This window comes from Rattus norvegicus, chromosome 2 (genome assembly GCF_036323735.1).
Source record: "Rattus norvegicus strain BN/NHsdMcwi chromosome 2, GRCr8, whole genome shotgun sequence".
NCBI classification, from domain to species: domain Eukaryota; kingdom Metazoa; phylum Chordata; class Mammalia; order Rodentia; family Muridae; genus Rattus; species Rattus norvegicus.
Window position 1 is genome coordinate 162,095,704 of NC_086020.1, and position 23,609 is coordinate 162,119,312.

The window sequence follows — 23,609 nt, forward strand, 5'->3', positions numbered from 1 at the left end:
TCAAATAATGAAAGGCCAAAAAAAAAATCTCAAAACAGACAAAACAGCAATATGAACTTTTTGAGAGATATTATAGGATACACTGGAAAATGCTTTTTAACTGGAGAAATGCATGTCCTCTATACCTGAGAAGAGGTATTTCACACAATTTTAACAGTATATGCTTATAACACCTTTGCTTAGAATTTTGACAAGTACACTGGTTTCTGACAGGGTCAACATAGGTCTTACCTCCATATCAATTGATAAAGATAACCAGAATGTGGCCCATAAATGTGTGCGCCTGTTCTTCCTGCGTGGACTCCCATAGAGTAGTTTTGGAGTGAGGCCAGCTACTATCAACCTTGCCTTATCATTCTCGTGGTCAGAATTAATCTTATTACTGGAGATGTCTAAAATCTCCTGAATCTCAACTTTAGACAAGGGCTGGAAGCAAATTCCTGAGAGGATGCTCAATATCCTGACCCATCATGAAGTCATTCCTTCAGTTAAAATGCATCCTCACAAAATGCTACACCAAATCAGGTATTGGTAAGTCTTCTCAGACTTGCAAGCTCTTCTCAAGATACAGCTTTAAGAACTTGAAAAATATCCCTGAAGTAGGCAACCACTATTAAGATTTACTATCTCTCTAGCTTGTTTCTTTGAGTTTTTTAAATAACTTAGAAAGCTGAACTCATCAGCTGGATCACGTGACAGGCAATGGAATTCTATTTAAAGTAATGCTATCAGGAGTAGAGAAACCAAAATCAAAATTAGAAGTTAGTAAGAATGTGTTAGGGATTTCTTTCATCCTCACGTTCATGAAACTCAAGCCAAATGATAATGGAAGTCCAGAAATGAAGTTAAACAAAACAGAAAGTAAAAATTTATTTATTTGAGTTTCATTTTGACTTATGTCTTAATCGCAGTTTTAAAGTCTTGAAAAGAGAGTGGTATGGAGGAGGGAGAGTTGTCCTCCTCCTTCCTTGTGTTGTGCCCCCTGTGACAGGTGGAAGAGTTGGTCTTGGGTCATGAGATCAGGAGTGCTGGCATTGCCCCTCACGAGTTGAAACACTGAGGACAGCAGGCCCCCTGAACCTTGCCTGGGCAGCACAACAGAGCTAGCCTTGTTGGAATGGGTGCAGTTGAGTTAGTTGCAAGGGCATGAGAGCAGGACACCTGGCTTTGTCCAGAGCTTGCTGAATGTGAAAACGGGTAGCCTAACTTTGCCAGTGCTGTAGAGCTTGGCCTAATACTGTGGGTGCAGAAGAGCTGGTAGACTGGCCAGTTCAGCTACCAACCAGGCACTGATCAAGGGCTTTGAGTTGGCTCATCAAACATCTACACCATCTATGAACTGCCAGCACATAGTAAGAAGCTAGTCCTACAGATTCAAAGCTGCAGGTTTTTCACAACACAGGGCAACAACAGGACATTCAAGAAGAATCCTGTTGAGAATCCAGTATTGATAGTATAGCAGAAGCCAGAGGCCTTGAACTACACAAACTACTCATTGCAACAAATATTTGCAAGTAAAGAAGTGGACAAATGTGTATATAGTGAATGAAAGGTGACACACAAGAGCTTCCACAGTGGGATTCCTTTTCTTTTCTCGTTTATGGGGGAGTTGAAAGGACAGATGTTGGTATATAGGGACAGGTATAGATGAGTGGGATTTGAGTGTGTAGTGTGAAATTCACAAAGAATCTATAAAAAGTGAAATAAAAAATCTTGAGAAGAGATCATCCTAATGGACAGGCTGATGAGCCTTAATCAGTAATAGTGCTATCAAAATGCTGCTGTGAAAAATCATGGTTACCATGGGGCATTCTATGCCTGTATTAGATGAAATCAATTCTAAGCAGTCTTATATTCCAAATCACCATCCCCCAGCTTCCTGTTCCCAACATCAAAAGGAACCCACAGATTCTGTAACTCACAATTTCAAAGGTATTTTGACAAATAAAAACAAAAGCTAAAAAACAGGGGATAGTAAACAAAATAACGATGTTTCCATGTTGTATAGATTAGCTTATAAAGGAGTTTTATTAACATGGAAAATGCCCTTGATCTGAAATAAAATGTGGTTGAAAACATGATAACAATTGCATTAGTTGTCACTGGCTGCCTGAGAGAATATTGCATATGTGGTCTTCACAATTGTGGGGAATGGAAATTTAAAGTAAGGTTATTAGCAAATCTGGTTTTTGTTTAGGCTGCTGTCTAACCAACAGACATTGCCTCCGGGTTGCTCTGCATCAAGTAGACTGTCTTCTTTCTAGAAAGATGCCAGTCATGTCAAACTGGAGTTCTGGCTTAACAGTCTGTCTTGTCTTTCTTTTTGACTCTGTGATAAAATTCTGATTAAAAATGGCTTTGGGATGAAAGGTTTATTTTGTTTATAAAGTATAGTCTACAGTTAACAGAATTTAGGGCAAGAACTCAAGCAGGAACTGGAGACAGGCACTAAAGCAGAGACTAGAGAGTAAAAGGGCTTACTGGTTTGCTCACATGGCTTGCTCAACTATCTTTATTTTTTATTTTATATTTTTTGGATATTTTATGTATTTACATTGCAAGTGTCATTTGCTTTTCCCCCAAAGCAAACCTGCCTAGGGATAGTACCACCAACAGTGATGTGATCCTTACTATATCAGCAAGCAAGATCATGTCCCACAGATCTGTCCACACACCTGTGTAATGGATGCAATTCAAATTTCAGATAAAATTTTAGCCTCCCTAGTTTTACATTTGTCTCAAATTGCAATAACTAACCAGGACTTATTTTAATTTAGCCATATCTTGAAAAAGAAAATGTATCAAAGACATCCTGATGGTCTGTGTTGGGATATCCAAATACGAATGTGACATGGTATAGTTTGTTTTACTGGGATAATAATATGGAAAAAGGTATTTCTATGGCAGTGTTTAAAAAGGATATCATAAAAGTTAACAAATAAGTGATAATATTAAGTAAGAATTTATAACAGAAGTAATGAATAAATTTTCAGCCTTGAAATCTTAAGGATGAGAAAATACCATGTAAATAAAAGGAATTAGTTATTAAATTATACCAGTTATTATCTTTTTATTTTGTGGTTTTACTATAATCTATTTCATCATAACTTTTCTCTTATGACACAAACTATCAGCAAAAACAGAATTATTCTACTTAATAGAAAATTGTTTAACCTTGTAATTTGCAAGAATTCAGATACCCATAAATAAATTTCAAAGGGGAAGGAATATATATCTGAATCATATTTGAAATATAATATTTGCCATATTGTCTTCAACAGAACACATGTTCAGTAACTGTATCTAAAGATGAAACACACAAATATCTCTAAGTCTTCCTCAGTATGAAGATAAAAGAAAGAACCCTCAGTTTAAGCCTGGGTAGCTCTATTCATCTCTAAGTAAAGTTTTCAGCTTATAGTTCTCTGCACTGGGTGTAAGCATGTGCTTATAATGCCAAAAAATAACTTTCTTAATATTTGTTTCAGGTACAAGAAGACATTCATTCTTCAGAAATTCTGATAGTCAGAGAGTCAAGAGAAGTTAAGATACTTAGGCCTACAGACAAGACCAGCAATCAAAAGCAAATTGAAAGAAGAAAGAAAAAAAAACATGAGTTTATTGGCATAAAATAGCTTTTTAAAAAAATAATTTTATTTCTTATTATTGATATAGGAGTATGGAAAGAAAATGAAAAAGGAGAATCATGTAAAAAGTAAGAGGAGGGAAGACATACTAGTGTGTAAATTTATGTGACCATAACAGGAGAAAAACCCATGCATTGCAATATAAAACCTCAGTTTCTATAAACTACAACATTCTGTAAGTGTATGTAATGTTTCATTCTCTGTCAATTAGACAGAACAGTAAGAATTAGTAAAAGAAAGAAAGAATGGAGGTGGTGAGAAATTGTTCTCCCTCTGTCGCCATTGTCTATGTATCCAAGCTGTGCTCTAAACTGTGTTCATATGCATACACATCATCCTCACTTTTGTAAGAGGGGTCAAAATATACTCCATAAGCATGTTACAGTACTCTATGTTACAATGCTGTTTACCTAAAGCCTTGACACACCCTTCTTACATAACCGAGTCTGTGTCTTTTTAGAATATTTGGTATTTCTTCTCCGCTCTGCCCTGATAAGCATTGTTCCTGACTTTCTCTTGTATAGTTGACTCTCATTTTATATTCCATACATAAGTGATATGTGTTATCAGTTTTCCTTCTGTGCCTTTTTCTTTTCCTTCTTTCTTCCACATTGTTATAAATGGGGATAACACATTTTTCAAAAACTGGATAGTTAATACCTGCCTCATAATTATGTATTATTTCATATTATGTATATATTTATAGTATTTTATGTAATTAATTTATGCAATAGACTGCCATAGAATCAAAAATTTAGTTTTACAAAAACAAGAGCTATTGACATTTAAACAAGTACATACACGCACAGATATCTGAAAATATATTCATTGGCAATTATAAATTATTCTGCAATGACTCTCAGAGCAGAGATCTATCTTCAGGGTAATGATTTTTCATTTCAGTTTTGTAAGAAAAAAACTAAAGGAAAGGTAAATAATGAGAAATTTTGGGATTTCAAGAAATAATTCTGTTAAAATTTCCTGACTATCCAAAATAATATAGTGTGTTAAACCTAATCTTTAGCAACATTGCAATGACTTTTTCTCACAAAAATAAGAAAAGTGATAGGAAAGTTCCTTAAAGTTTCCTGAATGGCAAAATAATCTTGAAAAGGGAAAAAAAAAGTCAGAGGCACCATTGCTCTCCAATTTCAAACACATTAAAATGTTGTAATTATCAAAACAGCATGGTTTGATCAAAGTTGATTACACAGACCAATGAATGAAGCACTCTGCACAGACTGAAAATATACCCAAGCACACGTACTCAGATAATTTTTGGTAAGGCCACTGAGAAAGCAATAGGGAAAAGTCTGCCTTTCAGTGATTTTCAGAGAACTGAAAATCCACCTGTAAATGATTGGAACTGATAATTGATAATGCTGTAGGTAGATAGGTAGATAGATAGATAGATAGATAGATAGATAGATAGATAGATAGATAGATAGATAGATAGACAGACAGACAGACAGACAGACAGACAGACAGACAGACAGATAGATAGATACCAGGGCAAAACACAAACCAGATAACAACATAAATGTAAGACAGACTCACAAAACATGTAATACAAAGCACAGAAGTGCTGTTTGCTCTTGTCCTTGGCAGTGACTTGTTGGTATTATAGGAAAAGCCCAGACAACTAAAAGAAACTCAATGACAATACCTACATTAAAACTAAATTTTCTCTTTTCTTTTCCAATATAAGCTTGCTATGACATAGAAGTTAGCTTTCAGCTCTTGATACTCCTGCTCTAAATCCTGAGTACCGGGACGATAGCCACATGTAACTAAGGAAGATAACATAATGATAAAAAAAGATAAATATTCTGTGGGCAGGGAGAGAATGTTGGAAATGATATCTGATATGATAATTCAAATAAATCAAAGAGAAAAAAACAATGAATTGTTTAAAATGGGAAAATTGAACTTCTCCTGTGACAGTTGCCTTCTGAGATGACTATCTCTTTTATGCTTACTTGAAGGAGTCTGTCTCTTGTAAAAGAGTCACAATCAGGAAATGGTTCTAACAGAAATTTAGTCACTTTCCTTTGTCCTATGAGGGCAGGTCTATTTAAATCTTACACTTCAACTTTTCTAGAGGACCGTATTTTTTATCCTAGTGCCTTAATTATGCTGAGACACCCCTTGCCTTCCCACCCTCCTCCCAGCCTTCCCATGCACTCAACCTCCTCATCTTACCCAGAGCTTGTCACCCTGCCTGAGCTACCCTTTACATACCCACATAGTCATATTTTATAAGAATCCCTTAAAACAAAGATTCATGTGTTCTTTTTCAATCATTCCTTTTTGAATAGGTTTACAAACAGATGGCTTTTATACGTTTGCCTTATTTGTGTTGGCCTTTATCCTCCAACAGCCCTCATTTGTCTTGCTGTCTACTAGTCTACTAGTGTCTTCCTGTCTGCTTGAGTCACCTATGTATTTCATTGCTTACTTTCACCCTTCTCCCTTAATGGAACTTTTCTAATACTCTCCCTAGTTTCATAAACCTACCACATCTATTTACACATGAACAACATCATGTGTAAAACTGAGAATTCATGGTACTGAGAACATGCTTTTATTAAGTCTGAGTTATAATGGCTTTTAATCACCACTTTCTAGGAAGTGGCATAGTTTCTATTGTCTTCCTGTGTGACTAACCTTTCCCTGTGTGCATGTATCACATTTGCTTTCATTTGTTCATCTGTTATCAACATCTAGACCAGGTACATTTCTTACCCATTGTACCTGTTGTACAGCAAGCAGAAGTCGGGATGTATGTGAAACTGTCTGTTTGGTAGGATGCAGAACACTTGCCTACATCCACTCAGCAGTGGTAAAGCTGTGCTGTTCAATACTTATTTTTGAGAAAACTTTTCTCTAATTTACATAGTTGCTACTCTAAATTTCACTTAAGTGTAATCTTCTTGAGCATAATTTTGTTTTTAAGTAAAGAATTAAATATATATTTGGGGGTGTCGACATTATTACATTCGTATTGATTTTAGTGTAATTTTTTAAGCCCAAGTAGTGTCTCCCTGTAAGCACATCGATCATCTACTGATACATGCTCAATCTTATATGGTCAACACCCCTAAAGAAGACAGACTCTCCCTGTCCTAGTATCCACCAGCTTTTAGTAGCACTTCAGCTAGGGATTGAGATGTACATGTTCCTCCTTAATCCTAAAATCTTGACAGACTTATCCGAAGCATGTATTTTGCCAATAACCACAGCTGATACAAGCTATGCAACTCCTGGGTCTCTACCCAAGAGACTTTCCTACTACAGAGCAGCATGCACATCTGTGTTTAATCACTGCTATCTTCACAGAAGCCAGGAAATGAAAGATGCCCACATCTCTGAGTTGATGAAGGGACAATGGAAATGTGGTTAATGGAATGAAATTTTATTTAACAGCAATGAAAATGAAATTGTGAAATTACAAGTAAATAGAAACATCCTGAGTGAGGCGATTCAAGTAACTCGTTCCATCAATTTCAGTATAGCACCTCTGAGGCTATACCACCTCCTTCCCTAGGCTGCATAAGAACTGCATGGTAGGCCCAGGACTATCTGCTCCTCTGCATTTTACCCCAAATTACCTTCAAGCACAAGGATATTTTTAAATCTCTCTGATTAGTTCCATTTCTTGTGCGCGAACTAAAATAGATTGTAGAGTAACTTCAAACATTCAAGTGTTTCCTCTAATTCTTTCCCAGCAGAAGCTCGGGAGTTAAAGTGCTTCTTAAACAGATAAACGTGCATCATCAGAACAGTGAGTCAGCTCTGATTCAGGCTTAGTTCTTTCCAACACAAAGAGCTCTCCAGTCTGTTTTAGGCATTTGTGCATTATGCTACACTAAACATGTGCACAGTAAAATTCCACTCAGCTAAAATAATACCTGTAAGGAGGACACATTTCACATTAGACTGGATAGAAAAGTGCAATCACTCGTTGATAAATCTTTATCAGGGAGATATCTTACAAAAAGAGTGACAGGAAAAGAGATTTTCTGACTGAAAATTGGGTTCAAAGTTGAGAAGCTTTTCCCTGCTGCCTTGCATTCCAAGAGGGCTCAGAACTCCAGCTCTGTGGAGCATTGTTTGAAAAGCATTAGGACAATGCATTTTGCTCAACATTGAACGCCAAGTTACATGTGACAATATAGCATGTAAATACCTTAATGACAGTTCAGATGATGCCTTGTTTCATGACCCCATCGCTCATGTTGCTAGTTCCTGGTAATAATTGTTTTACTCGGATTTTAGAAGGCAAAAAGGCTCATTTCTGCTAAATAGAATAAAATACACCAGCCACATCTGGCAGGCAGCAGCTTTTGCTAGAGTGTCATTACAACCCTTATATGTCCATTTTTTACATCCTGGCATCATCACTATGATCTAGATTTTAAAACAGTTATTGATACTTTCTGCCTTTCTAGAATGAAATTCCAAATCTCTTGTGCTATGTGTGCACGCGCGCGTGCGCACGCACACACACACACACACACACACACACACACACACACACACCTGCCACGAAAATCTTTAGATAATCTTGTAATATAAAACGTCAGAATATTTTCAACCTCTGGTTACAAATTGACCACGTCAGAGCTAAGTGATCTCTCCATGAATGGAATATTGCTACATATATGCTTTATAAGGAATATTTTCTATTCCCATTGAACTATTCACTAAATATACTAAATGCAAATCATTCTTCACACCTAAATTAAATATCATGTATTTTGTAAAGTTTTTCTTAACACAAATATCACAAATATAAAGGCATTCTATTTCCATTAACATGATTATTTAGCATTTATTCTCCCTAGCAAACCCAGAGTACTGAAGGCAAGATTCATATTTTATTCATTTATGCCCAAAGTCTTATGTTAGTAAAAATAGATAATAATGACAGTGGTTATAAATGAAGTACTTCTTAAAATTATCTTGTAGGTAGCCATACTCAGGATATTTGATGATCAAGCGTTACTTGAATTTGTCAAAGACACAGAGGATTCATGCTTTTCGACCCTCCTCAACCTCGTCTACCAGAGTGTTACCTATTTTACTTTCCTTACAAACTGTTTATTGGAAAGCTAAGAATATAAAAGTTGCATATCTAAAGTTTGGTTTGGATATCTTGTTTAGCCAAAATTTATTGACCACATTTGAGGCTTAAAATATGAAAATGATTACTTTCAAATTTTTCAAGGATATATATTTTCAAAAATTAAGGTATACATTATAGGTAATAAAGTTCCATTTAGCTAATTTACTATGAAACCTCTATGTTCAGTCCTAGAATAAAGAGTTGAGATTAATGTTATTAAGCACTACCAAACTATCATTAAGAATTTGATATAAGAAGAAAATATTACATAGTTTAAATATAGACTATGGAATTTGAGTGCCCTTATTTGAATCCACAATCTCTGCTCACTGATTAGTAAAACTAGTTATAATTTAACCATTTGCTGCCAAAATCTCATATTTCCTATGTAGATTAATAATAATATCTATGAACCGACACTTCTAAGGTCCATGTAAAATGTTTATAACACATTATACATGCTTAATATGTTAGAAAATTACGGAGAAAAGGCTTTCAACAAACCTCTGTCCTCATATATCTTCATAAAAATTCTTTCACTCAGCATTCACGGAAAACGTTCTCTGTGCCAGATGTGCGCTAATGAGATGGTTATGAATAAGACAGACTGTGCCATCATATTCTGTAAATGTTGGAGTTTTTCTACACTTTGCCTTCTACTCAAATAATAACACAAAGACCTATTATACATTTTTGTAACTTCAAGTATTATAGGCAGTCAGGGTTTTGAGCTATTCTATACTGACTATACTGCCTCATAGTGACTCCCTCCTGGCAATTCCTCCTGGAGACTCTCTCTTCAGGGACATGGAAGTTCTTCCTTATCAGCTTATTACTGACAATCACAAAATGATGGAGAGCAGTGTTTTACACAACACTGAGTCAGGAAATGTTTCATAATAATAACAATATGAAGTCCTAACTGCATCCTTATCTCTGGGTACAGCAATCAGCATTTAAATACACAATGCACAAAACATTCCCCAAATGTTCTAATTCCAATAGAATTCTATTGAATAGCTTATATTCTTTTTGAGGTAAAGTTGTTGGGCCAGGTGTTGAAAAAAAAGTTGGCTAGATGGGACTGGTGATGTCAATCCTCAGAGAATATTTTTAAAATTAGAATGCATGTGGTCCTTTTTGGGGAGAAAAGATGATTCAAAGATGATGCCTTGGTTAGTTGGCTTGAGCAATGAGCAAATGGTGATACTTTCATATAATGGAAGCCTAAAGAGTAGCCACTTTGAAAATTAAATATTATAATGTTTTTGCATATGCTAGTAATATACTGAAAAGCCACAGAATGTGTTTTCTTTTTTTTTTTTTTTTTTAATATTTTATTCATTTGTTATATATAAGTACACCGTAGCTGTCTTCAGACACACCAGAAGAGGGCATCAGATCTCATTGCAGATGGTTGTGAGCCACCATGTGGTTGCTGGGATTTGAACTCTGGACCTTGGGAATTGCAGCCGGTGCTCTTAACCACTGAGCCATCTCTCCAGCCCCCCAGAATGTGTTTTCTTAGGAGGGTATTGAAAATTAAATGTGACTGCTGTGTTCTGCTGTGTCAAAATTTCCTTTTGCATAACAGTGCAATGAAATATGTATCACTAATATTAAGTGAATGTGTTTTTAGTGATCTTACAATAAAACTAAAATCTTGAGAGAAGAGTGAAGCTGTCAAAATATAATTATTTCAAACCTGGAAAATAAACCAGTTACCGAAAATGCAATACTCATTGACTGATAAATGATTACTTTTCATATTAGAATTTATATAAGAACAGAGGAGAAGCAACCTTGGTAGAAAGCTCAGCATAGCATTAGCCCTAATTTTAATCAGGAGCATCTGCTAGGGGGTTAGTTTGTCCTCTATTTAGAAGGAGATGAAGTCATTTAAATAACCAACAAAAGGGCATCTCCCTGAGATTGGAATGACTGTCCTCTAGAATCTTGTGGCTCTTATACCAATCAAGCAGAGGGACAGGACCTGGTTTTGATCACACAGCTTTAACAAATCTTCTGGAACGAAGAAGAGTAAATTCTTTACCCAGAGAAGAATTAGGTATTAATCTTAAAATTCATAGCCTACAAAGTAAATCATTCCTAGAAATGGAGATGCATCTAGATGAAGATTAAGTAGTTAAAAATGAAGCTACTGTTTAATCCTCTCCAGTCACAGTTCATAAGAATAGGGTGAAAGCCATTCCAAACTCTACATGAGATGGTGACCATGAGGGGATTTATGAACACAACATTCTTGGGTTGGTGCTGATTTGTTAAGAACAGTAAGAGTGATCCTGACACACCGTTAATAACCATACTTCATTGCTCCATTCTTCACACACACACACACACACACACACACACACACACACACACACACACCACAGCACTCATGACTTCTGCCCTATAACCTTCTCCTTTGATCTTGAATCCTTTCCCTGAGTCTATCACAGAAGATTATAGTCTACTAGACTTCACCATTTAAAACCTGCCTTAAACTGCTTCCCTGGGACGGTTGAGATATGCAGGTCGTGCAGTATCTCAAATTGTTCTGCCCTTCTAAGATCTCTTTGTTACAGTTTAACCAAATTAGTTGTATCTTAGTGAAGGGTCCAATGTTCAAATACAACTGAACCCAAATAAAGAAAACCCTGGTCAGAAGCAGAAATTAAGGGTGGCTACTGAGCCAAGAAACCTCACATAACTCTCATTGGGTCTGTAGCCATGGCATTCCTATGACAGAGATGCCTCAGACCGAAAGAATCTCAAATGCCTCTTTGAAATCAGCCTGCTTTTCTGTAGTTATTATTCTTGGGTTTATAAGCAATTCTGGTTTAAGTTCTTATTTCCAATTTCTTCAGTGAGTATCTGTGTTTGAAGAAATTGTATATAATATGAAAACCAGTCATAGAAACACATGCCAGATCCTGGGCCTAACTTGAACAGATTTCAGTGAATTGAAGATGAAGTATCTTCAATCTGTCCTTCTCTGAAGTCTAAGGTTACAGTGGAAAGATGCAAATCCAGCTCTCTTAACAATTCTGGACAGCATGAATGTCAGAATACCAGCATAAAAATGGGACTCAGTGACCTGGGAACTCTAGGAAGGCATTTGAGATTTGAAGGCAGAACTATTTTTCTTCAATTGTTTTAAAGGCTATTTTTATATAAATCAAATGCAGGCATGCATGTGTTTCTCGAGCACTGAGTTTTCTTTCTAACATCTCACCAAATGGAGGAATCCTCAGTTTCCCAGAAGTCAGCTCAAACAGTATCTAATTGTATACATGTCATGGAAAGAATTGAGGCTTTGCAATATGGGGACATGGCAGTGAGAAAATATCTCAGACCATCTGGAAATCTTTGCTTTACTGCACTAAAATATATCATTTATATAAATATTATTTTATATTTGTTCTCTGTGTGAACCTGTGAACATTTCCAACATCATGAGTTTCAAAATACCCTAATATTGGAATACTCATTTAAAACAAATATTTCATATCACAATGTTTTTAACACTGTAGAAGGGAAGTCTTTGCCAAGGCAAGTTGGACTTAGACATTAGCCCAAAAGCTAACCTTTTCAAAGATGTAGAATGTATTTCCATATGTCTGAAGGAAAGAAATTTAATCCAGATAATGATAAGACTTTTGAGAATATTGTGCCTTTTTATAGATAGAAAAATTAAGGATATGGTTCATATAATAAACAGGTTGAATTATGTATAAAATTGTCTCAAAATGTGACTTGTATAAAAACTGGCTTTTATCACATATTTAAATCTACACTAGCTTCAATATCCATATGTTCTGACAAAAAACTAGCTAAAGTATTGAAGACAGTGCCATCATCAAAAAAATGACACATTATTTATTATCCTCTCTTTTTGTTTTGCCTAGTAACACAACCTTAGTTCTATTCTGAGAATCCATGTACTCAATCACATGTCTATTTTCCTTATATCTATATATAGTTATGTTCTTGCCAATAAAATATAAGTGAAGTCTTGTATAAAAAAAAAGGAATAGCAATCAGGTTAATCCTAATTGGGTCTTTTTATTGACCTTTTCTTGAAGCCGAAGATTAAGATATTAAAAGTTAACCCAGACCTAAAAGGACATGCATGGTATGTACTCACTGATGATAGGTAATTAGCCATAAAGTTCAGGATACCAATGATACACTCCCCAGACCCAAAGAAGCTGAACAAGAAAGAAGGCCCAAGTAAGGATGCTTGAATTTCATTTAGAAAGGGGAATAAAATAGTCATCAAAAGCAGGAGGAGGGAGGAAATTGGGTAGAAGAGGAGATGGGGAGGGGGAGTCAGGATCAGGTGAGGAAGAGACAGTAGAGACGGTCGGAGTGCTACAAGAATGAATGTATCTGCAGGAAGGGGTTAGGGGTAGGAATCTCTAGAACGTTCCAGGGACCTGGGAGAAGGGAGGCTTCCAGGAGTCAATGCAGGTGACCATTCCTAAGATACATAGCAGTGGAGATATGGAACCTGAAGAGGCTACCTCCTGAAGCCAGGCAGGATCCCCAGTAGAGGGATAAGGACATCAAGCTACCCACAAAACTTTGAACCCAAAATCTGTCCTGTCTAAAAGAAGTGCAGGGACAAAGATGAAGCAGAGTCTGAAGAAAAGGCCAAACAATTACTAGTCCAACTTGAGACCTATCTCAAGGGCAAGCACTGTTCCCTGATAATATTCAGGATACTCTGGTTTGCTTTCAGACAGGAGCCTAGTAAAACAGTCTCTCAGAGGCTCCACCCAGCAGCTCTCTGAAACAGATACAGAGACTCACAGCCAAATACTGGACAGAGTTGGGGGACTTTTAGGGAAGAGTTGGGGAAAGCAGGTGTAGGAAATCATCAGGAAGACCAGGAGAATCAACTAACCTCAACCTTCGTGGGATTGCAGAGACTGAACCATCAACCAAAGAGCATATATGGGCTGGACTGAGACCCAAGGCACATATGTAGCAGATGTACAGCTCAGTATCCATGTGGGTCCCCAAATCCTGGATCAGGTGTCATCTCTAAAGCTGTCGCCTTTCTGTGGAATCCATTCCCTAGCTGAAAAAGCCTTGTCTGGCCACAGTGAGAGAAGGACGCACCTAATTTTCAGAGACTTGATTGGACACGGTGGAAGGATACCAGGAGAGGGAGGGGCACCCTTTCAGAGGAGAGAGGAGCAGGATCTGACCAGAAGGGGTAGTGATCTGGTGTAAAATGAATAGATGAATAAATGGTGAAAATGTATGGAAATCTTCACTATCTTGAGTGATAAAGAACCCATCAGAAGGAAAACACCATGTAAAATGTCACTACCAAAGAAGTGCTTGACCACCTATTATCAGACTTAATTTCAACCCCGACTGGTTTATTACCTCATTATTTGGTGTCTCTTATGTGAATTAAGTCAAATTATAGCTCACCTAATAGCCTAAGTTTAGTTTGTGGTTGTGGCACAGATCAAAGAAGGAAGTAAATGCTATAAATATTCCTGAAAAAATGATATGGGAAGCTAATGTCCTAACTGTGCCTTTAATTCTCACATTATCAGTCCAGAGCCTTTAACAATAACACAGAATGAGAAAGGTGGCTCAGTGAGGAAAGAGCAGTTGTTATGCAACCATGAGAATTTGAATTTCAATCCCCATTACCCAAAGGCAGGCTTGGGTTCCATTGTATCTGTAACCTAAAACTGGGAGAAGTAGAGACAGGTAGATTCCTAGGGCACATAGACTATCCAGTCTTCTTAAAATATAAGACTCAGATTCAGTAAGACTATCAAGAGGAGAACAATAGACAGAACACACAGCATCTTCCTCAGACCTCAGGATGATGCACATTCAGGCAGGGGTATGGGCAAGGGCATGCATGGGTGCACACACACGTGCGCGCACACACACACACTCACTCACACACTCATCCTGAGTGAGGTAACCCATACCCAAAGGGACAAGCATGGTATGTACTCGCTAATATGTCGATATTAACTAAACTTTAAATAAATGAATTGTACAGAATACCAAAATACAGTCCACAGAGCTTAAAATGGTCAACAAGATGAAGGGCCCAAGTGAGGACACCTCAGTCCCACTTGGGAGGGAGAAGAAAGCAACCATAAGGGGAAAGAAGGGATGAATCTTGGAGGGGAAAAGTATTTAAAAGGGTGTGGGAAGAGGGGAACATGATCTGGTATTGGGTTGGGGAAAAGGACTGAAGACCTGAGGGCCAGCAGAAAAAAATGTAACCAGGAAACCTCAGGAAATAAGAGATCGGGTGGACCCTCCAGAATGTACCAGAGGAGGTGAGAGATTGCCTGGACTCAAAGGTGTGGTGGATCCTGATAAAATGCCCTACAGTGGGAAGAGAGCCCACCTCCAGCAGAGAGACAGGGCATCAAGTCAGTGATTGGGTTGCCATCCCACAGGCAAAACTGTGACCCATATTTGTTCCTGTCTAAAAGAAGTGGAGGGTAGAAATGGAGAAGAGTCTGAGGAAAAGGAGGTCCAGTGACAGGTCCAAAGTGGGATTCAGCTCAAAGAGACGCCCCAAGGCCTGACACCATGGAGTGTTCAGAAAAAGGGAACTGCCCTCCAAAGGACCCACCATGCAGCTGAAAGAGTCAGATGCGGATATTTGCACCCAACCAGTGGGTAGAAGCTGCTGACCCCTGTGGTCCAATGAGGGAAAAACTGAAAGAAACTGAGGAGGAGGGCAACCTTGTAGGAGGACTAGCAGTCTCGACTAACCTAGACCCTGAGATCTCTCAGACACTAGACCACAAAACAGGCAGCATACACCAGCTGAGATGAGGCCCCCAACACACATACAGCAGAGGACTGCTGGGTCTGGGTTCAATCAGAGAAGATGCACTTAAATTTCAAGAGACTGGAGGCCCTAGGGAGATTAGAGGTCTGGTGGGATGGGGGTTAGAGGTGGGGAGTGGGGACATCCTGATGGAGAAAAGGGGCACAAGGAGGAGGTATGGGATGTGGAAAAGTTGGAGGGTAGACTGGGAGGGAAACAAAATCTGGAGTGGAAAAAAAGATTAAATAAAAAGAAGGAATATATAAAAAGAGAGAGGGAGAAATTAACCTTAAACATCAATTTCTCATTTATTTGAACATATATTAGCAGCTGTTAATTGAAGCAAAAGACTACTTGTAATGAAAATTTTTAGAAAAGTTTATATAAATGTGTGTGTGTGTGTGTGTGTGTGTGTGTGTGTGTGTGTGTGTGTGTGTATGGATGGATGGAAGGTAAGCTCATCTCATCCCTTTGCCACAAACAAGAGCACAGACACCTTTCAGAACTGTTTGCATCCACTGTGGTTGTATATTATACACATTGGAGAAAGAAGATTTATCAGTCAATTAATTCTTTTCATTTAAAAGATAACTGTCACCTAATGGAGACTGTTAAGAATATCCTCTCCTTTTCCATAACTATGAAAGACATTTGCATTAAATGAGGAGGTTCTTTATTTCTTCAGGATTCATTTATGCCTGCTGGTTATTCCCCAGCTAAAGTCATAATCTTGTTTGCAACATCATAATCATTTACCCAGTGAACAATCAGTGTGTCACTAACAAAGAATTATGACTTTAGGTAAGGGATAAACTACAGGCACAGATGAACTCTTAGGGAATAAACATTGTTTTCATGCAAATGTGGCTAGTAATAAATAACTAGGGATGGAAATTATGATGAAATAGAATATCCTACAAAAACAGGGAGGTGGAAGTATGAGAGGAATGGTTTAATTTTTTGATTTTTTAAAAATTACGGTGCACAAAGTGTTTATAAATTGCTGGCATCACTTTAGTACAGAGTTTTAAACTATTAGATTATAAAATATGATAATATAAGGAATAATGGTTGATCATTTTTAATAAAGGTAGATCTGGAACTCTATCATTTAATCAAATTGCCATAGTAGATGAAAGTAGTTTTAATGGTGATTTTGTTTCCTTGTTCATACCAATTTGATCCTAGATTTACTAACAAGTTTATGATGGTGAGCTTTAATCATGAAACTAACATAATGTGGAACTATATGGAAAAAGTTGCAGTAAAGTATTATCTTTATTAGGTTGATTCATAGACGTTATCTGTAGGGGATGTGTTAAATGTGTTAAGACATAGGCCACTGTGGACAGCACCATCCCCTAGATGGGATTCTCTTAGAATTAGAAAGATAGCATTTAGTTTAATGTTAGCTACTGGTTTGCTGTATTGGAAATCAGTATGGAGAAAATTGGACATTGCACTACCTGAGGACCCAGCTTTACCTCTCATGGGCATATACCCAAAAGATGCCCCAACATATAACAAAGACACATGCTCCACTATGTTCATAGCAGCCTTATTTATAATAGCCAGAAGCTGGAAAGAACCCAGATGCCCTTCAACAGAGGAATGGATACAGAAAATGTGGTACATCTACACAATGGAATATTATTCAGCTATCAAAAACAATGACTTTATGAAATTCATAGGCAAATGGATGGAACTGGAAAATATCATGCTGAGTGAGGTAACCCAATCACAGAAAAACACACATGGTATGCACTCATTGATAAGTGGCTATTAGCCCAAATGCTTGAATTACCCTAGATGCACAGAACATATGAAACTCAAGAAGGATGACCAAAATGCGAATGCTTCACTCCTTCTTTAAAAGGGAAACAAGAAAACCCTTGGCAGGGAATAGGGAGGCAAAGTTTAGAACAGAGGCAGAAGGAACACCCATTCAGAGCCTGCCCCACATGTGGCCCATACATATACAGCCACCCAATTAGATAAGATGGATGAAGCAAAGAAGTAGAGGCTGACAGGAACCGGATGTAGATCTTTCCTGAGAGACACACCCAGAATACAGCAAATACACAGGCGAATGCCAGCAGCAATCAACTGAACTGAGAACGGGAACCCTGTTGAAGGAATCAGAGAAAGGTCTGGAAGAACTTGAAGGGGCTCAAGACCTCATATGATCAACAATGCCAACCAACCAGAGCTTCCAGGGACTAAGTCCCTACCCAAAGACTATACATGGACTGACCCTAGGCTCCAACCTCATAGGTAGCATTGAATAGCCTAGTAAGAGCACCAGTGGAAGGGGAAGCCCTTGGTCCTGCCAAGACTCAACCCCCAGTGAACGTGATTGTTGGGGGGAGGGTGGTAATGGGGGGGAGGATGGGCACGGGAAGCCCATATAGAAGGGGAAGGGGAGGGGCTAGGGGGATGTTGGCCAGGAAACTAGGAAGGGGAATAATAATTGAAATGTAAATAAGAAATACTCAAGTTAATAAAGATAAGAAAAAATAAAGAAAGATAGCATTTCAACAAATGGTGCTGGTTCAACTGGAGGTCAGCATGTAGAAGAATGCAAATCAACCCATTCTTATCATCCTGTACAAAGCTTAAGTCCAATTGGATCAAGAATGTCCACATCAAACCAGATACACTCAAACTAATAGAAGGAAGAGTATTGAGCACATGGGTATTGTGGAAATTTTTTTAACAAAACACCAATGGCTTATGCTCTAGGATCAATAAATATGGATCCATAAATGTGTCCTCATAAAACTGCAAAGCTTCTGTAACATAAAGAAAGGACACTGTCATTAGGACAAAATGCCAACCAATAAATTGGAAATACATCTACCAATCCTACATCTGATAGAAGACCAATATCTAAAATTTGCACAGAACTCAAGAAGTTAGACTCCAGAGAGGCAAATAACCCTATTAAAAATGGGGTACAGAGCTAAACAAAGAGTTCTCAGCTAAGGAATATCGAATGACTGAGTAGTACCTAAATAAATGTTCAACATCCTTAGTCATCTGGGAAATACAAGTCAAAGCAACCCTGAGATTCCACCTCACATCAGTCAGAATGGCTAAGATCAAAACGACAGGTGACAACAGATGCTGGGGCAGATGTGGAGAAAGAGAAACACTCATCAATCGTTGGTGGGATTGTAAACTGATACAACTATTCTGGAAATTATATTTCTGGAGGTTCCTCAGAAAATTGTATATTGCACTACCTGAGGACCCAGCTCCACCTCTCCTTGGCATATACCAAAAAGATACTCCAACATACAAAGACACATGCTCCACTATGTTCATAGTAGCCTTATTTATAATAGCCAGAAAGTGGAAAGAACCCGGATGCCCATCAACAGAGGAATGGATACAAAAAGTTGTGGAATCTACACAATGGAGTACTACTCAGCTATCAAAACAATGACTTCATGAAATTCATAGGCAAATGGAATGAACTAGAAAGTATCATCTTAAGTGAGGTAACCCAACCACAGAAAAACACACATGGTATGCATTCATTGATAAGTGGATATTAGCCCAAAAGCTTAAATTACCCAAGATGCAATCTATAGATCTCATGAAGTTCAAGAAGGAGGACAAAAATTTGGATGCTTCAGTCCTTCTTAAAAGGGGGAACAAAAATATTCATAGTAGGGGATATGGTAATAAACCTGGAGCAGAGACTGAAGGAATTGTCATTCAGAGCCTGCTCCACCTGAATAAACAGCCCATTTATATACAACCAACAAAATTAAATGATGAAGCCAAGACATGCATGCTGACAGGAACTTGATATAGCTGTCTCCTGAGAGGCTCAGCCAGAGCATGTCAAATACAGAGGCAAATGCTAGCAGCAAACCATTGAAGTGAGGGGAATTAGAGAAAGGATTGAAGGGGCTTGGCACTCCATAAGAACAACAATGCCAACAAACCAGAGCTCCCAAGGACTCAACCACTAGCCAAAGACTACACATGGACAGATCCATGGCTCCAGCTGTGTATGTAGCAGAAGATAGCCTTGTTGGGTACCAATGGGATGAGAAGCCCTTGGTCCTGCAAAGACTGGAGCCCCCAGTGCAGGGGAATGTCGGGGTAAGGGAAGGTGGTTGGATGTGGAGGAGAACACCTATACAGAATAAGGGGAGAGGGATGGGATAGGGGGCTTATAGTTGGGAAACTGGGAAAGTTAGTAAAAAATATCCAACTTTAAAAAATAGATGGCAGCCCTGTGCTCACAGCCTCCTTGCTGCAACCCCCGCAATAGCTGCTGCTGCTCCGGCTGTCACTGCCTCCGAGAACATGGCTGTGCCTCCCACATATGCTGATCTTGGCAAGTCCGCCAGGGATGTCTTCACCAAGGACTACGGCGGCTTTGGCTTAATAAAACTTGATTTGAAAACGAAGTCCGAGAATGGATTGGAATTTACTAGCTCAGGCTCTGCCAACACGGAGACCACCAAAGTGAAAGTCAGTCGAGAAACCAAGTACAGATGGACCGAGTATGGACTGAAGTTTACTAAGAAGTGAAACAGAGACAACACCCTGGGCATTGAGATCTCCATGGAAGACCAGCTTGCTCGTGGATTGAAGCTGACCTTTGATTCAACTTTCTCACCTAACACTGGGGAAAAGTGCTAAAATCAAGACAAGGTACAAGAGAGAGCATATCAACCTGGGCTGTGATGTGGACTTTGACATCGCTGGACCCTCAATCCGGGGTGCGCTGGTGCTTCGCTGTGAGGGTTGGCTGGCTGGCTACCAAATAAATTTTGAGACCTCAAAGTCCCAAGTGACCCACAGCAACTTCATAATTGTCTACAAAATGGACAAATTCCAGCTTCATACTAATGTGAACGACAGGACAGAGTTTGTTGACTCCATTTACTAGAAGGTGAACAAGAAGTTGGAGACTGATGCCAATCTCGCCTGGACTGCAGGAAACAGTAACATAACATTGGAATAGCAGCCAAGTATCAGGTTGACCCTGATGCCTGCTTTTCTGCCAAAGTGAACAACTCCAGTCTAATTGACTTAGGGTACATTCAGACCCTAAACCAGGTATCAAACTGATGCTCTCAACCCTGCTGGATGGCAAGAACGTCAATGTGGCCGGCCACAAGGTTGGTTTAGGACTGGAATTTCAAGCATAAATGAATATTGTACAATCATTAATTTTAAACTATTTTGCAGCATAGCTACCTTCAGAGTTTAGTGTACCTTTTAATGTTATATGTTGGGGGATGCGAGACTTGATAAATGCCACATTAGACCTCTAGGCTAAGGATGATTTGGCTTTAAGGCGTTTACCATTTCAGAGGCACAACAGAAACTCCATTCCAGGAAGGGTCCGTTTTAGCTGTAGGCGTGGGTTGGGGAGGAGCTCCTCTAGAAATGCCAGGCTGCTAGTGGAAGCCAGGAATGTGTGGATCCTTTGTAAATCTGTATCCAGTCCACACATGAAGTTGTGACTTATTGCATATCGAATCCCAGTGTTCCGATCGATCTGAAGCATGTACACACCTACGTGAAAGGGACGTTTTTAAAGACAAGATGGTCACGCCATTCCCATCCTAGTCCATCAGTCACCTGTTTTAGTCTTTAGGGTGTGGTTAGATATTTCTTTTGTGACATTTTAGGGTGGAGAGGGTAGGCCTGATGGAGCCAGTCATTCAGGACTTAATTCTTCCTTGTGTTGTGGTGTGATTTTCTTCCTTCCTTCCTTCATTTATTTATTTATTCATTTATTTATTTATTTTTCTTTCTTTCTCCCTTTCTTCTCCCTTTTCTTCTCCCTTCTTTTCTTCTCCCTTCTTCTCCCTTTTCTTCTCCCTTCTTTTCTTCTCCTTTTTCTTCTCCCTTTTCTTCTCCTTCTCCTTTTCCTTCTCCTCCTCCTTCTCCTTCTCATTCTCCCTCTTTCTTTTTAATTCCCTTTATTTCACCATTGCATCATAGTGTGAAATAGCTTCCGGGTTCTCCAACACTGAGCTGAGTGGGTGATTGTGCTCACATTTTAGCACTAGGGATCTCAACTGACTCCTCTTGTAGCCTCACCTCTATTTTTACCAGTTTAACGGGTACATTATAGACTCTTCCATTTTCTGTGGAATTAGCTCCTCCCCTTCAAATGCTGTAATTAGAATCACTTAAAATAAAACTTGAATAAAATACTGAAACTTCAAAAAATAGATGGCCAAAAAAAGAAAAAGAAAAAAGAAAAGGGAGCTGAGGACAGGGGACAGATAAGAAAGCAAGTGAACATATATGCACTCTCTGCTCTTGATGGCAGATGTGATGTGATTAGCTATTTGAAGTCCTTACCTTACCTCCTATATGGTGACTGATATAATCTAGAAATATCCACTGAATCAAAACCCTCTTCCTCCTAAGTAAGGTAGTTTCATCAGAACAGTGTTCCACCATTTATTTATCAAACATAAATTATTTAGGTTTGAAATCCTGAAAGGTGATATTGGTTCAGAGCCCTTTTAAGCTTCATAGTATTTAAATATTCATTATTTTAATTTATTCTCACAAAACACTAAAGAATCTGAGGGGGAACCTTATGTTTCTTTCTACATATGTTGTTTTTAATATTTAAGCATAATATACTGTTTTTCTCTAAGTATATTATACATATATTATACTGTTTGCTCTTGGAAGACATTACAGAATGAGGTGGCTTATCATTTGAGGTGTCTGTGTTCTTTCCTTCCTAATGTCCTCCAATACTAAACAGGCATCTCCTAATTTGAGTACACAATGGTGAACAAAAGAAACCTAATTGATGTTCAATCAAGGTATTCCACTATACCAATTAAAAAGTATAATCTGCTTTAAAAGAATATCTTCAAGAGCACACGGAAGCAGTAATCACTATAAGTGTGGATTCCTCATTACGAGAAAACTTAAAGAAGCCAAGGAAATAAATAGGATATGGATTAGGCATATTGTTTTGAGAGGATCCATGATGAGACAGACTTAAGAGATGAGAGCAAACATATTCCCAAACCTGCATGAGATAAGCATATCTTAAACTATTTTAGAAAGCTCAATCAGAAACAGAGGACTTGTTTCTCTGAATGAGTGAATTGCTTAGAATTCCTAAGTATCCTACTATACAGATAAATCTATTTCAGAACATTTAATCATCCCCAAATTTTTTCAGTGCACCTCATGTATCTTACACAACATAAACTGACCTGCAGATTTTCAGATACCATGAGCCTGTGCTCTGTACAGGACAGTACAGTGCATCTTGGTGGCCTCATCACATTTAAACTATTGAATAAACTTTAATATCATTTTGTTTTTGTTATATAGAAGAGCAATATGATGGTGCAATGTTGTTAAGGGTATTACAATCCTAGACTTCTAGATCATAGTGTTTGAAATAAAGAGTTCGAGTCAAGTGTCCTTTTAGGGAAAACAAAAGCCTATAATAATGCTGAACATATAGTGGAAATCTGAGGTAATATCTCAACCTGAAGGTAAAAGGTTAATATTTAAGATTTCTCTGGGAGGGGTAGACTTATACCAATAAGAAACAGGTTTGGTCTGCATGTGACTTAACTATGTGACTGAAATAGAAAATGGAATGCCAATGACTCTGGCTTTGGGACAGTGATCACACTTTGAGTTTGAGAGTGGAGCCTGGCTAACCTGTATTATGGTGGTAGCTTGAATGAGATACCACCACCCCCAAAGTCTCCTGCTTTTGAATGTTTTACCACCAGTTGGTGGCTTTGTTTGGAGAGGCTTAGGGGTAACCTTGTGTATGGAACTATATCACAGGAAGCATGGTTTGAGGATTTAAAGACTTACACCATTTATAGTTTTATCTCTGTGATCCTGCTTGAAGTTCAAAATAGAAGCTCTCAGCTGCAGCTACAACTTTCATATCTGATGCCTCTGTTCTGCTGACATGATGTCTAACTCTCTGGAATCTCATGAGCTCCAATTAACTTTCTTCTGTAAGTCA

General features: G+C 38.2%; 1 pseudogene; it reads left to right on the top strand.

Moving 5' to 3' along the window:
* Positions 1–19,897: 19,897 nt before the first annotated feature.
* Vdac1-ps7 (voltage-dependent anion channel 1, pseudogene 7) lies at positions 19,898–20,864 on the top strand (annotated as a pseudogene).
* The last annotated feature ends 2,745 nt before the right edge of the window (positions 20,865–23,609 follow it).